The following is a 14,923-nucleotide window of genomic DNA, read 5'->3' as shown; positions in this document are numbered from 1 at the left end:
GTGTATGTGTGTGTGGGTGTGTTTGTGTGTGTTTGTATAAATGCTTATAAAAGACAGTTAAAAATTTTATAAACTTATAAATATTTTTATTGAATAAAATTGATCAGATCATTATAAGTATATTTCAATATTACATTTAAAATAATTAATGTTTCTATTTTTTTCTACAATTACCCTAAAATAGAAATATATATATTGAAATTAAAATATTTATCAATTTATACTCAATTAAAGCAATATCTTATACAGATTTTTAAAATAATTTTTTTATAATTTTAACAACATAAATATAATAAGTATAATTGATATAATTAATACCATAAAAAATCATAAATATATAGAGTAAATTTCAATCAATGGAATTTAAATATTGTAGAAGCATATTTAATTTTATTATGAACAGACATTGAAACATTATTTCTTAAAAATTAAAATTAAAAATAATTTAATACAAAATCTGATTTTTTATAAGTATGGAAATCGAATATATTCCAATAACGAATTACATTAAAAAAATTTATTTAGTTTATGATTTTTGAATATTTTTAGAACTGTTGTTGGTTTGATAGGTCTAATTGGTGGACCAAAAATGGTAGCGGGAATTTTAAATATTCTAAAATTCACTCTTGATAATTGACTCATAAATAGATAAATGAATTCATAAATTCAATAAAACCAGGTGAGCTAATATATAGAGTCAATAAATAATATTAAGTTTTAAATTATATAAAGTAAATTATAATATTAATGTATGATTCTTTAAAATTTTATGTTGTAGGTTCTTAGAATCAGTGAAGCATACAAAAAACAAATAATATACGCAAAATATAATATAGGAACTGTACTCTTTAAACTAAATATCAAGGAATATACAGAAATAAGACAATTTGGACAAACTGATAAAAAAACAGAGGAACCTTTTTATAAACTGAAAAATGTGGCCGATTCAATAGGATTTATTAGTAAGTGATTTTAATTATTATATAATGGTTAATTATCATTTATGATATTATTATATTATATAAACATGAAAATAATCATTGAATTAAAAAAAAAATTATTGAAATAAATACAAATATAAATTATTTTAGTTTAAATATTATACAATTTTTACAGCTGTTAAAGGATACATATGCACGCAATTCAAGTAAGAATTAATGAAACCAAAATCAAACAACAAATGGGGCATGGGAGGTCTGATTTTGGAAAAAAATCAATGTTCATTAGATATTGATGAGCTTGATGTTCAGAACTTTTGTCTCCTCGATTTGTTTATTAATAATTTTTCCACTTGAAGTATGAAAAAACTGAAATTTTGTACATGACAATTTTTTAAGCTTTAATAACTTATCAGGAGAACTGTGTATTGTCTTAAATAAATTGTTAGAAACACAGTATACGAAAAATTCGTTTCTTGTACCGTTTATTTGTTATAAACAAATTTTATAAACAAATTGACAAATAGTCTACAATCGGTAAATTTTTTGTTGCTAAAAGTGCTTCATAATAATGTAGCAATGACAAATTTGAATATTTTGTCAACAGAATTATTTATAACAATGGTAATTGTTAACTTCTCAAATATTTTTCTGACTATCAATCATTCGTCCAATAGCTTGAAACATTTCCAGTGAAATAATTTTTTCTCTACAGAAGGGCCGACATTTTTGTAATTGTTTATATGATTTGTTTATAAAAATTAACATTGTTCCATTTTATCAAATATTAATAAATATTTATTATTTTGAGGAATACTTCAAGTCGCTATCTCTATTGAAGGAAATTATAATTTGAAGAAATATCCAATTTTATTATTTTTCCACCAGAAATGTGTAAAACAATTTTTATTATAAACTGTTAATTAATTTATAATTGAATGTCATTCTTACAATAATATAAAGCACTTTGAGCAATCAGACTTTTTTACCAATGATAAGACTAATTTCTAATTTGTATAAAATCATATGTACACAAATTATGTTTTTCCATACTTCAAGTGACAAAATTATTAATAAACAAATAGAGGAGACAAAAGTTGGGAACGTCAAGCTCTTCACAATTGAATGAACTTAAGGTTTTTTTAAATTCAAAATTGGAATAAAATTGAAGGCCTTAGACTTTTTTCAACGAAAAAAGTGCATTTCCGCCGACTGTTCGTTGTAGGTGCCCGAACCTTAGACAAGGTGCAAAAACCTGGCGCCAATTTAAAAAGAATGCACACGGTTTACAAAATTCACGTATGATACTTTTCAGAACAAAATCATAAATGGCGTGTTTATATGTCTTCATAGAAAAACGAAAAATCGCATTTTCCGTCGGTGAAGGCATGCACAAGAGTTTTAATTATAAAGGCATGAATGATGCGAACGCGCGTAAAACTATATTTGTGTAAAATTACTCGCATAGCACGTTACTCGCAGTAAAATCTAAGCCTGATTTTAAGCTGAAGAACGATCTTAATTTGAGATGTAAAGGAAAGTAATCCATATCCGATTAAATTCAGCGTGGTATAATAGTCTAGAAATAAGACGATTATAGGGCCGAAATTAAATGTTCACATGACTGAAAATGAACTACAAGTTATAGAATGGGCCAAAATTCAGTCCTTCGATGGAATATTTTTTGATCGAAAATCAGAATATAGACTTAAATTAAGAACCAATCCTAATGTAACAATCAGCTGTCACGATTGCTTAAATTGAGTATAAATTAAAACTCAAAATCAGGGCAAGGATTGTGAATTCTTTTCTGTTAAAAGAGCGAAGATCGAGAGATGGAGCGCACCTATGATGCACGACTTATGGCTCTCGCACTCCGCGTTCGGTCTTTGCATTTCTCCCGCATTCGTGCGCAGACCTTATAAAATCAAGGGTCAACGGATCGACAACTGTAATTTTGTGATTGTGAACTCTCTTTTGTTAAAACTCTTTCGGCTTTTCTTCATCATACACAACACTTTGACATCAAATATAATACACTTTTTATTTAACTCTGCCTGGGATGACTTACTCACGCATTGCAAAATAAAGCGCAAATTCTATTTATCATGATTATTTTAATATTTTGCTTTAAATAATATTCTAAGCTGCGCTGAAAAATGTACCATTTCAATAAATTCATATCATTACAATTCATAATATGAATGAAAACTGCATCATACTTATTCTTATTTTCTTGTTTTTATAATTTTTTTAGATATTTTTAATCTTGGTTTTTACGATTAAAGTAAATCTACTCGACCTATCTAAAAATGATTTATAATAAATTTAAAGATCTTTTTAAACGAACAACTTTTTTCTGTTAATTTTAGTTCGTATCTTGTGTCGTCTTTTTTAAATTAAATTTTTTTATTCTGAATGTTATTTTTTACAACTAAAGAAAAACTATGTGACCTATCAAAAATTATTCGTAAAAAATTTCAATTAGTTTTCGGCATTTTTTGATTAGTCTACTAACTGGACAGTCGGTTATTCTACGCTGCATAGGCACAGTAAAATGTGTAATTAAAAAATCGCTTGCCTGAATAAGATCTAATATTTTGATTTTCATATTTCTTTGATAGGCCACGCGCTTTTTACATTCACACTATAATGAGAAGGTATTGGTTTCATACGAAAAATGACTTTCGCGGATTCCATCAAATATCGACGTTATGAGATTTCCTCAGAAGGAACAAAAGTTGTCAGGTTGGTATCTGTCTGTCGTTGTCGTATGTATACTGGATCTCTTTGGACCGACTAATTGAATCGAATTGGGCTTTGGCACACAGGTTTAGGGGCCAAAGACTTTAAAATTCCACGTACGGCTATTTATAGCACACGAAAATGTTAACAATTTATCTTGATGGATTTTTTTGATAACAAGAAAATTATCACAGTTATGGCTTTTTAAAAATACGAAATGAAAATGAAAATTCTAAACCAATCAACGCATGATATAAAAAAGGTAAGAAAAGGGAAACGTTACGTTTTGAAAAACTTATGAGGTCATCATAACAGGTTTTATAATTTGAAAAAAAATCGAAAATTCATCTTTTAATCGCATCAAAAATACTGAATTATTACATTCTCATCATAATAAGAAGGTATTGTTTTATGGGAAAAATGACTATCGCGGATTTCTTTAAATTTTCATTTTTCGAGAATCCCTAATTCCCAAAGAAACCGGTATTACCATGACGTCTGTCTGTCGGCCTGATTAATATTGGTCTAGTAGAATATTTATTATCATTGGTTAATTAATTTTTAATTACATAAACAAATGGAATTTATGTATACAAAATTTCTTTTCTCGAAAATTCGTTTTCCCCCTACAAATTATTACTATTAGTCTAGAGGAATATTTATTAACATTTCTTTATTAATGTAGTCGATGTGAGTAGTGTATTAAAATTTGTTTCAAAGTTTGAACTTGGCAATTTGTCAGCAGGCGACCGAAAAATCCCGAAAAATAGAACTACAAAAATTATAAAATTTCCGAAATATAAAAATCCCAAATTGAAAGATTCCTGAATAATAAAATTCACTACAGTTTATAATATGACCCTATTTGAAAATTCCATGAGAACAAAATTTTCAAAATGTTTAAAACTGTATAAAATAATTATAAAATTTTTTTAATAACAATCATTATAAGGAATGTATTTCTGAATGAGCAATTTTGTTTAAAAATGTGCACAGTCCTTAAAATAATTTCTTTATAAGATTTATATACAATTATTGTTTTTTAAAATTCAAGAAATAATTTTCATATAGTTCAGGCATTGATACAGATATTCGATAATTGTGCTTTTAATAAATGAATAATATTTATTTTTTAAAAATAACAATTTTTTAATTTCTCTAATTCAGAGATTTCATAATTTGGAAATTTCTAACGGGGATTGTATTATTCAGGAATTTTACAGTGTCGGAAATTTTGTTTTTGGGATTTTTTAGTCGTCTCATTTGGCATTATAAATTAAAATATTAAAAATATATACTAACACTAAAAATCTAAAGAAAATGTGCCAAAATTTGCATAAGCATTGCTAACTAATTGAATTTTGAAACAATGTATCTATAAAGTTCTAGTTTTTATAAACAAATGAAGTGATAAAACAAAATAAAACGCATTTTTTTGTCAATAAAATATAATAATTATGGTAGTATTATTTATTGTTATTGAACTAAATATTAACATAAATTAATAGGCAGAAATAAAAGGTCTTAAAATAAAAGGAAATAAAATAAATGTAGTATATTATACTACTTAGATAGAAACAATGCGAAATATAAATTTTGCAAATGTTCTTTTTTTAATTATCTAACATTGTCTATTTTTAATCATTAATTTATCTTTGCAATTATCAATTTCGCTACAATTTTTAATGTAGATTATTGTTATAGAAAAATTAACTAACATTTATTAATTTACTTTCTAACTCTCATTATACCATTATATCATTATATCATTTTAACTCTCATTATACTTTCTTATACTTCTATTTAAAAAAAAGAAAGTTTTAAAAAATTATCGAGATGCAAGCTTTTAAAATTTTCATTACTTGAAAAAAAATGTCTAAAAAAAAACACTTTAAAAATATATATTTTTTAATATTGATTAAATTCTAAATTATTTATGTACGTTTAAAAATTAAAATTTGAAATTAATAAAAATAATTTAAAAATTATTATTTGACATGTTTACAATCCGAAAAATAAAAAAAATTTAGGTAATTTAAAACAAACATAAAATAAATGATTCTTAAAAATACCAATTTACCGTCACAGATTTGTATTGCCATTTATATTTTTCGGAAGTCATCTATTAAATTCATAACAAATAATGACAGCGTATATAAAATGTATTAATTTGCAAACAGAGCAAAAGTAGTCGACAAGAGTTCGGGTAAAAAAACAACACAAAAAGCAAAATTTTTGTGTAGAGAATTAAGTATAATAATTTGTCTACAAAATAAACAAATATTTATCAACGGTAACACTTTGTCGGAAAACATAATTATTGATATAATTAGAAGGAGGCTAGAGGGAAGAACGTTTTGTTCCTGCCCTTACATGTCTGCGATGTAAATTTGTTAATATATATTTTTGAAACACTTTGTTTACAGAATTAATCATTAACAATAAGCCTTTAATTTTAATGGACATATATCATCCTAACGATGAATGCAAACTGAATAAGAAAGAATAAAACATCGTTTGCACCATTTTCTGGAAAATGTAGTCCTCAATGTTGCTTTAAAAAAATCTACAATCGGTAAATAATTGCGTTGTAAATGTCATTTTAAAGCTGTTTTTTTCATTTCACGGGGTTCCAATTTCAAAAGCTGCACCGTCGAAAGTGACGGTGCAACTTTCTTTGCCCTGTCGCAAAGTAGAGCATGACAGAGCGTATACTCAAATACGTTTTTCGCCACTCAGGTAAGGAGCAGGTAAGAATATAGTCAAACCGAATACCTGAAATGAACCACGCGAGAACAGTGTCGCAAATCGAATACTCGACTCGGGTGAAGGGCGAAACCAGAAAATTGGAATGAGTAGGCAATTGTGATTTTTATAAAAGGAAATTATCAAACAGCTTATAGCGGAGCCAATTATTTCACTTTCTTTATATATTTCCCAATTATAGAATGCACATTGAAAAATTCAGTTGAAACAACCAAACAGTTCATAATTCAATTTTGTTGGGTAAATTCAATTTTTTTTTATCAATATTTCTTTGGCTTAAATATCAAGTATTGTTTTTATTCTTGAAAATTCATCATTGTACGTTAAAAATTCAACTTCTTGCTTGAAAGTTAAACAACTTTAGTAAAAATTCATATTTTCGCTAATAATTCGTGAAACATTTGGTTAAAATGGAACTCTTTGGTAGGGAATAATCTGTTTTGTACTCATATTTAGGAATGGAAAATTCAACCCCTGTGGAAATTGATTACTTTCTTTTGTGAAAATTCACTTTTGTTGCATAGCATTTAATACCCCAAACCGCCGGATTCAGGTACGTGTTTCGACTAGAGTAGCATTTCTACCTAGAATATACCTTGGAGCTGAGCAGGTAACACGAATTCGATTATTACGCTGCCCTGGTGTAGAGTTGTCAACACGAATATCTCAAACGCACCGTGCCGGTACAGTGTTGTCAAATCGAACACTGGAATCTGCTTCGGTGCATGCCGGAGTGCTTATTATAGTGTATGAAAACTATTTGTGTGCGAAATACAAATCTTCCTCTCACAATAATAAGAAGATCCGGCAAAAAGTACGTCACCTTGGTCGCTTTCTATTAGAAGTGATAGAATATCTGCACAATAAACCAGTTTTTGTAACCAAAGAACGGGTGAATGTGCAGTTAGCAGTCGACAGCCTGCAGGCGACTATATGGCCAGTACTTTTTGACACATGAATGCAAGCAATCGAGACCATAGCTGACCTCAATAGTGATCTATCCTGGTGAAAGTCACTATGTCGCTCATTTCGCCTTTGCATATGATCCGGCAAATATCCTCAGAAAAAACAGACCGAAAGCTTCTCTTTCCTGTTGAATGACGAGTATCATTCTTGAATGACGAAGTCTGCCTTCGAAAATCTTGCACAAAGAAAAAGAAATAAAAAAAAGGTTCTTCCAGAAACAGAAGACGTAGCGATGCTGGACTGAAAACATATTGAAAATTATATCGGCAATAAACGGGAAATGGACAATAATTCATTTTCTTGGTTTGAAATGAGGGGTAAGGGGAATAAAGCTGTTCCGGTTTTGCTCACCTCACAAATGGAAAAATGTTGCGACCTTATAATGCAACTAAGAGCAAACGTTCAAATATCATCGAAGAACAATTATTTGTTTGGTCTACATTTGATGATTCCAGGGAATTGCAGGTTCCCTAATACATCCGAGCTCATGAAGCATTGTGCATTTAAATATGGTCAGACAATCCAAATTCGCTTCGAGGTAAAAATCTCTGCAGGCATTTCGTAACAATGTGTTTGGGACTTAATATGGAAGAGGGTGAAATCAGGATCATTGCACGGTTCATGGGCACCATGTATAATGCACAGAGCCTAATACCAACAGTAGGTACCGTCTATAGACATAAACCAGACATCAAAATTACTTGGTATGTCCTGTGGCCGTGTCCCATCGTCCATAACCCAAAAGAGGAGACATCAGTTTCCATGCTAATGGAAAGTGTTTGCTATCCAAGAAAATACGACTAAGCCAATTAACGGAATAAGGAGGAAGCGTAAGTCATTTTTCAATCGTCCTTCAAAAATTAATAAGATGTACAAAAAGGTTAACATTTTGTCAAACATCCGTAAAACTAAAAAGAAATTATACAAATGTACTCACAAACATTGACACTTTTTAAAGCTCCGTGGACCTCTCGCGAGACGGAAGACGCAAGAGATGCATTCCAGGATGAATTATACAAACTGCCTCAAGCGGAAGTAACCGCTGCATCTTGTAAGTGCCTCTTTTTAAAATAGTGCTAAAGTTAAAAAAATATAAGCGGAATTATGTGTATTATATAATAAATTATTTTTCTATTTTTACAGCATCTAATTCTGTGAAAACCACACGAGCTCCGTGGACCTCTCGCCAGGCGGAAGTTGCGAGAGATTGATTCCACCAACATGTACAAAATGGCACCTTACGCTCTCTAAAGGAGACGGCTGAGCCTATAAGATTGCATACAAGTCTGTTATTTGAAGGAAATGCATGCTAAGAACAAAAGAGAGAGGTCAGAGCGGGGTCTGGGCCTTTCAAAATTCTTTGACAAAATGATCTTAGAGGGCCGCTCTCGACTCTCGATGACCGAATGTGGATCTCGCCGCGGTAGTGGGACGGCCTTTGAGTTCGACGAATGGCTGCGAAAGCGAGAACCTAGTCGCAGACTAGCGGTGGAAGTCGTCAGCCATGCCCGCTTGCCTTGGTCTTCACGCGTCGATCCTACTTTAACTTAGCCCAGCTAGAATTAAACGAAACTCAAACTTCGATTTAAAAATATAAATTGATGAATAAAAATCACGGAAATTTCAGTCAAGGGGTAACATCTATGTAGATCCCAGTTTTTGAAGGTCGTATTGGGAATTGTATTTCAAAAAAACTTTATATTTGCTGCAAAATCTAATTAGATGACTATTATACATGTTTTGAAGTGCATAAATTAATTTTTACAAAATATTTAAAAGCAAAATGGCGCCTATACAGCGCTATAAGCATCAGAGGAAATTTTAGAGAGGCCTCCACTACCACCAACTTTTCGTCGTCGCGAAATAGAAGTGGTCGTTCGGGTCTTCGTAACAATTTATTAATCATTTATTTAAACTGTTGGCTTGATCAAACCCTTTTACTCTCCGAACGAACCCTTTTATTTCCTACCTTAAATAATTGTGTGGTTACTAATTAAGTTATTAATCTAGAACCTACTAAGCATATTCCCCTGTTTTATTCATGGATGTACGTGTGCGTGTCAATTTACACGGAGACACGTACATCAATTAGAGTACTTAGCGACCTGTTTGAGAGAGTTTATTTATTTAATATTCCTTCCAGTGGGTAAAATCTTATACTTCGTTAATAATATTGTTTAAAAACAGCCGGAACAAATCCCCGGTGCTTGCACGCGTGTTGACAAACAGACGGAGCCAGACCGGCGAAATATAAAATCAATTAGGAAGGGTCGATGACTCACAGAAATTTCGATTGCAGGTCACATAGACCCGATGTGAAGATTTTCACGGGTTCTCATTTATGTTTCTCAGTTATGTGTACTGACATACAACAACTTTTATAGTTGCAAATTATAAAGCTCAATAATGTTATGGTATACATAATAAGAATTTTGTATAATAATATTATATTATCATATTTTATATTTCAAAATTATTTACAAATTTAAAACTAAATATATGGTAAATGAATCTTTAATTGGTAGATTCGATGTTACAGGAATAATTTTTTGAATATGACCCTTAAATATCCTTTTTTTTTAAATAATATAAAAGATTATTAAATTAATAGATATATTGTGAAATCATAAGGTTTAATATTATTATGATATAAACTATAATGAAAATGTTTATTGGAACGTCAAGTTATCAGAAAATAAATTAAAATTTAATAGATTTATAATTTCTAATCTTTTAATTATATAAATGATAAAATGGTAAAAATAACTTATGATTTTTATATTAAAATTGAATGAATTATAATTTTTATTTTTAAGTTATCTAATACAAATTTACTTACTATTTATTATTGGAGCTACATTATGTGATCAAAAAATGATTTTGTATTGTTATAAAGAACTATATATCTTTTTTCTAATCACAATAAAATTATTTCCTTTTGGTTGTCCGAATTTCATTATTTCCATTACTTTCTTTATTTTTTGGCATTTCGCATATTAGCTGTTTGTCAACACGCGCGTCGGCCGTGTTGAAATTCATGAAAAAAACATCTGCATCGAGCAAGGCACGTACGCCATCGTCTTCCTTTTTCCCTCCAACGCGCGCTCTTTTCCCCCTTTTTCTAACTTTACTCTCTCTCTTCCCTCTCTCAAGCTCATTAGGTGCAAACCTCGGGGATTTGTACCAGCAGTTTTTAAGCAGTATTATAAACGAAATAAAAGATTTTACCCACTGGAAGGAATATTAAATAAATAAAATCTCTCGAACAGGTCGTTAAGTACCCTAATTGATGTACGTGTGTCCTTGTGAATTGACACGCACACGTACATCCATGAATAAAACAGGAGAATATGCTTAGTAGGTTGTAGATTAATAACTTGATAAATAACCACACAAGTATTTAAGGTAGGAAATAAAAGAGTTCGTTTGGAGAGTAAAAGAGTTTGATCAAGCCAACAGTTTAAATAAATGATTAATAAATTGTAGTACGAAGACCCGAACGACCACTTCTATTTCGCCTAGCTTCAATATTCTTTTTCAAAAATGGAGCTAGGTTAATTCTAGTATTTAAGGGGTAACATCTATGTAAAAATTTCAAAAAATCTTTTTTTTTTTAGCAAAAATGGTACAGGTTTATGTAAAAAAGAACATTCTATAGTATGTTTACCAAGAAAAAAAATTTCTCCGAGTTGTGAATATCAGGCTCCAGCTATCCCATTGAAGATACCTAGCGATGTCTCACGTTTTCAAACTTTAAACGCGTTATTTTCAAAACTACTTTTATTAAACCACCGCCACAATTATTCAGTCAATTTCGACCCGATCGATTTAAAATTTTTACACAAGCTTTATGACTTTATTTTCTATGAAAGCATTTAGGAATTTGTTAACAAATTGAAAACTGTTTTACTACCGAATTTTCATTGTTTTTGTACGAAAAAATTATTTTTTTGAAGTTCCGCTTATTTTTTAAAATGTGATATTTTTAAAAACCCCTACGTACATCCCGTGCTTTTAGTTCCAACATTAAGAAAAAACTTAATTTTTGTGTTTCCGAACCATAGCGACGACGAAACATGGTGGTAGTGGATGCCTCTCTCAAATTTCATTTGATGCTTATAGGTCTGTATAGGTGCCATTTTGCTTTTCAATATTTGGTAAAAATGAATTTATGCACTTCAAAATATGTATAATAGAGTCATCTAATTGGATTTTGCATCATATATAAAGTTTCTTCGAAAAAAATTCCAAACATGACCTTCAAAAACAGGAATCTACATGGAATCTACATGGATCTACGTGGATGGAGGTCCACAGAGTTCATGTGGTTTTCACAAAATTAGATGCTGTAAAAATAAAAAAATAATTTATTACATAATACACATAATTCCGCTTATATTTTTGTTAACTTTAATATTATTTTAAAAAGAGGCACTTACAAGATGCAGCGGTTACTTCTGCTTGAGGCAGTTTGTATAATTCATCCTGGAATGCACCGCTAGCGTCTTCCGCCTCGCGAGAGGTCCACGGAGCTCTTGTGATTTTCAAATGGTTAGGTGCTGTAAACATGAAAAAATAATGTATTATATGATATACATAATTCGGCTTCTATTTTTCTAACCTTATAAGCATTATAAAAAGAGGCAGTTACAAGTCTCAGCGGTTGCTTTTGCTTGAGTAGGGTTGGAACAACGCATCCTGCTCTTTCGAACCCGTCGATCCTTCGGAATCTTTAAAAAGTGTCAATGTTTGTAAGTACATTTGTATAATTTTTTTTTAGTTTTATGGTTGTTTGACAAAATGTTAACCATTTTGTACATTTTATTCATTTTCAAGGGACGATTGAGAAATGACTTACGTTTCCTCTTTATTCCGTTATTTGGCTTAGTCGTATTTTCTTGGATGACATTACTTTCCATTAGCATGGAAACAGAGGTCTTCTCTTTTGGGTTATGAACGATGGGGAAACGGCCGCATGCTATACTAAGTAGTTTTGATGTCTGGTTTATGTCTATAGACGGTACCGACTGTTGGTATTAGTCTCTGTGCATTACTACATGGTGCGTATGAACCACAGTGCTTCATGAACTTTGATGTATTAGGGAACCTGCAATCCCTTGGAATCATCGAATGCAGATGAAACAAATAATTGTTCTTCGAGGATATTTGAACGTTTTCTCTTTGTTGTATTAGAAGGTCGCAACATCTTCCACCTTATGCAGTGAGAAAAACCGGGACATCTTTATTCCCCTTACCCCTCATTTCAAACCAAGAAAATGAATTATTTCCCGTTTCCCGTTTAATGCCCATATAATTTTCAATACGTGTTCAGTCCAGCATCGCTATGTCTTGTGTTTCTGGAAGAAGCTCTTTTTTATTTCTTTTTCTTTGAGCAAGATTTTCCAGTGCGGTCTTCATCATTCAAGAATAAGACTTGTCATTCGACAAGAAAGGGAAGCTTTCGGCCTGTTTTTCCCAGGATCTTCGCCAGATCATATGCAAAGGGAAATGAGCCGCTTAATGACTTTCACCAGCATAGACCCTGTGGTTATTTCCAAGGAAAGAGTACAAAATTCAGTCCTGTCACTACTGAGGTCAGCTATGTTTTCGATTGCTTGCGTGCAGGTGTCAAAAAGTTTTGGCCATGTAGCCGCCTCCAGGCTGTCGACTGCTAACTGCACACGCACCCGTTGTTTGGTTACAAAAACTGGTATACTGTGCAGGTACTCTATGACTTCCAATAGAAAGCGACCAAGGTGACGTACTTTTTGCCGCATCTCCTTATTATTGTGAGAGGAAGATTTGTAGTTTGCACACAAAGGGTTTCCATACAGTATAATAAGGCGATCATATCGCACGGCTCGAAACACTTGGTTCCTTTGTGTAGTCCCATGAACGACTTGACAGCTGACTCATCAGCATGCTTAACAGGGAGGTGGACATTAAGATTCACGAATCATTTCTTACAATATGGTAAAAAATGCTTCCTACGCTTACGGACTACTTTTGTGGGTGGTAGAGAAAACGAACTGGTTTTGATCGTCTTCGAGCAATTTTTCTAGGAACATTCGCAGAAGTGCTAATGTTTTACGCGGCCGAATCATGGACGTTTTCGACGTTTTCGATGTTGTCTAAATAATCGAGGTCGATATCATCAGCGAAGTCGATTTCGAAATCTTAGAAGTCATGAGAATCGTAGTCTGTGACTTCGCTGTGAGTATATTCCTCACTACACTTAGCGGAACTTTCTTGTGTTCCCAGGTGAACATCCACAGTCTCATTTCCCAAGAACCTTCCCCCCCTAAATTAATATTACAAATAGCTGTATCAACCACATCGCACGATTCAATTAAATGTACCTCCAAGTTGTTTCCATTCCGTTCCCACATATCTAGAATAAGAGACAAAATTATAAAATTTCTAACTTTTCGTTGGGCTGAATAATGGGTTTCACGGGTTTCTCACGAAGCATCTACACAGTGTTGGGAATTTCTTTTTTCTCTTTCATCCTCGCACTAGCAGACAAGAGAAAAAATCAAGGGAGTCGGCTGAAACTAAATTTGAACTGATGTACATGTGCAAGTTAACAAAAATATAAATTTTTAATCGCATTGAAGCGATTTATATACCTTCATCTTGTATTTCTGTTTTACTTGAGTGCGCACATGGACGGTCCAAATTTGGTCGGTTCAAATTTGTGCTCCACTGGTCAGGCCAATCAGCTAAATGATAACGGTCAATCGCCTTTGGCTTCTCCGCGTCGACCCGACAATTGGTTCCATATGTGGTTTGAATTAAGGCCAAGTTAATGAACAATATTAATATTTAGCAAAATTAATTTGTACAGTCATGATTTTAGCTCGTGTCAGATTTCAAATAAAACAGGCATTGTTTACGACAATTCTACAGTAAAATGTCTATAAATTTCCAAGAATTTATGGAGGTTTTTCGTCATTTATAGTAATTTCACTATTCAATGTGGTAACTTACCTTAAATTACCCATAATTTAATTTTAAGCATGTTTATAAATTTCCGAAAATGAGACAAGGATGCGTTATGTCTTCATGGTTATTTATATTATTTATGGACAAGTGTTTAAGAATGGCTCTCTTCGACGAAGAGGGTGTGGATCTCGAAACAGTAAGGGTACGTGGGTTAGCATTCGCAGATGAGAAGGTTGTTATGACACAGTCTATCGAAGACTTACAAAGAATGTTGAATAAACTAGATGCAAGCATGAAGAGCATGAGCCTCAAAATTAACGCAAATAAAACAAAAACTATGGTGTTCGAAGGAAAGAGTGAGAAAACACTATGCAATATTCTATTAAATGATGAGAAAATTGTACAAGTTGATAAGTTCGTATATTTTGATAGCTTATTTACTAGGGACGGGAAGATAGATAAGGAATTAGATAGACGAATAAATGAAGGTAAGAAGGTTATTGGTAGAGCAGGTCCCCTTATCAGAAGTAATAATATATCAAATAAAGCTAAAATGGCAATAC

This window comes from Belonocnema kinseyi, chromosome 1 (genome assembly GCF_010883055.1).
Source record: "Belonocnema kinseyi isolate 2016_QV_RU_SX_M_011 chromosome 1, B_treatae_v1, whole genome shotgun sequence".
NCBI classification, from domain to species: Eukaryota; Metazoa; Arthropoda; class Insecta; order Hymenoptera; family Cynipidae; genus Belonocnema; species Belonocnema kinseyi.
Note: the sequence above shows the minus strand (reverse complement) of the source record.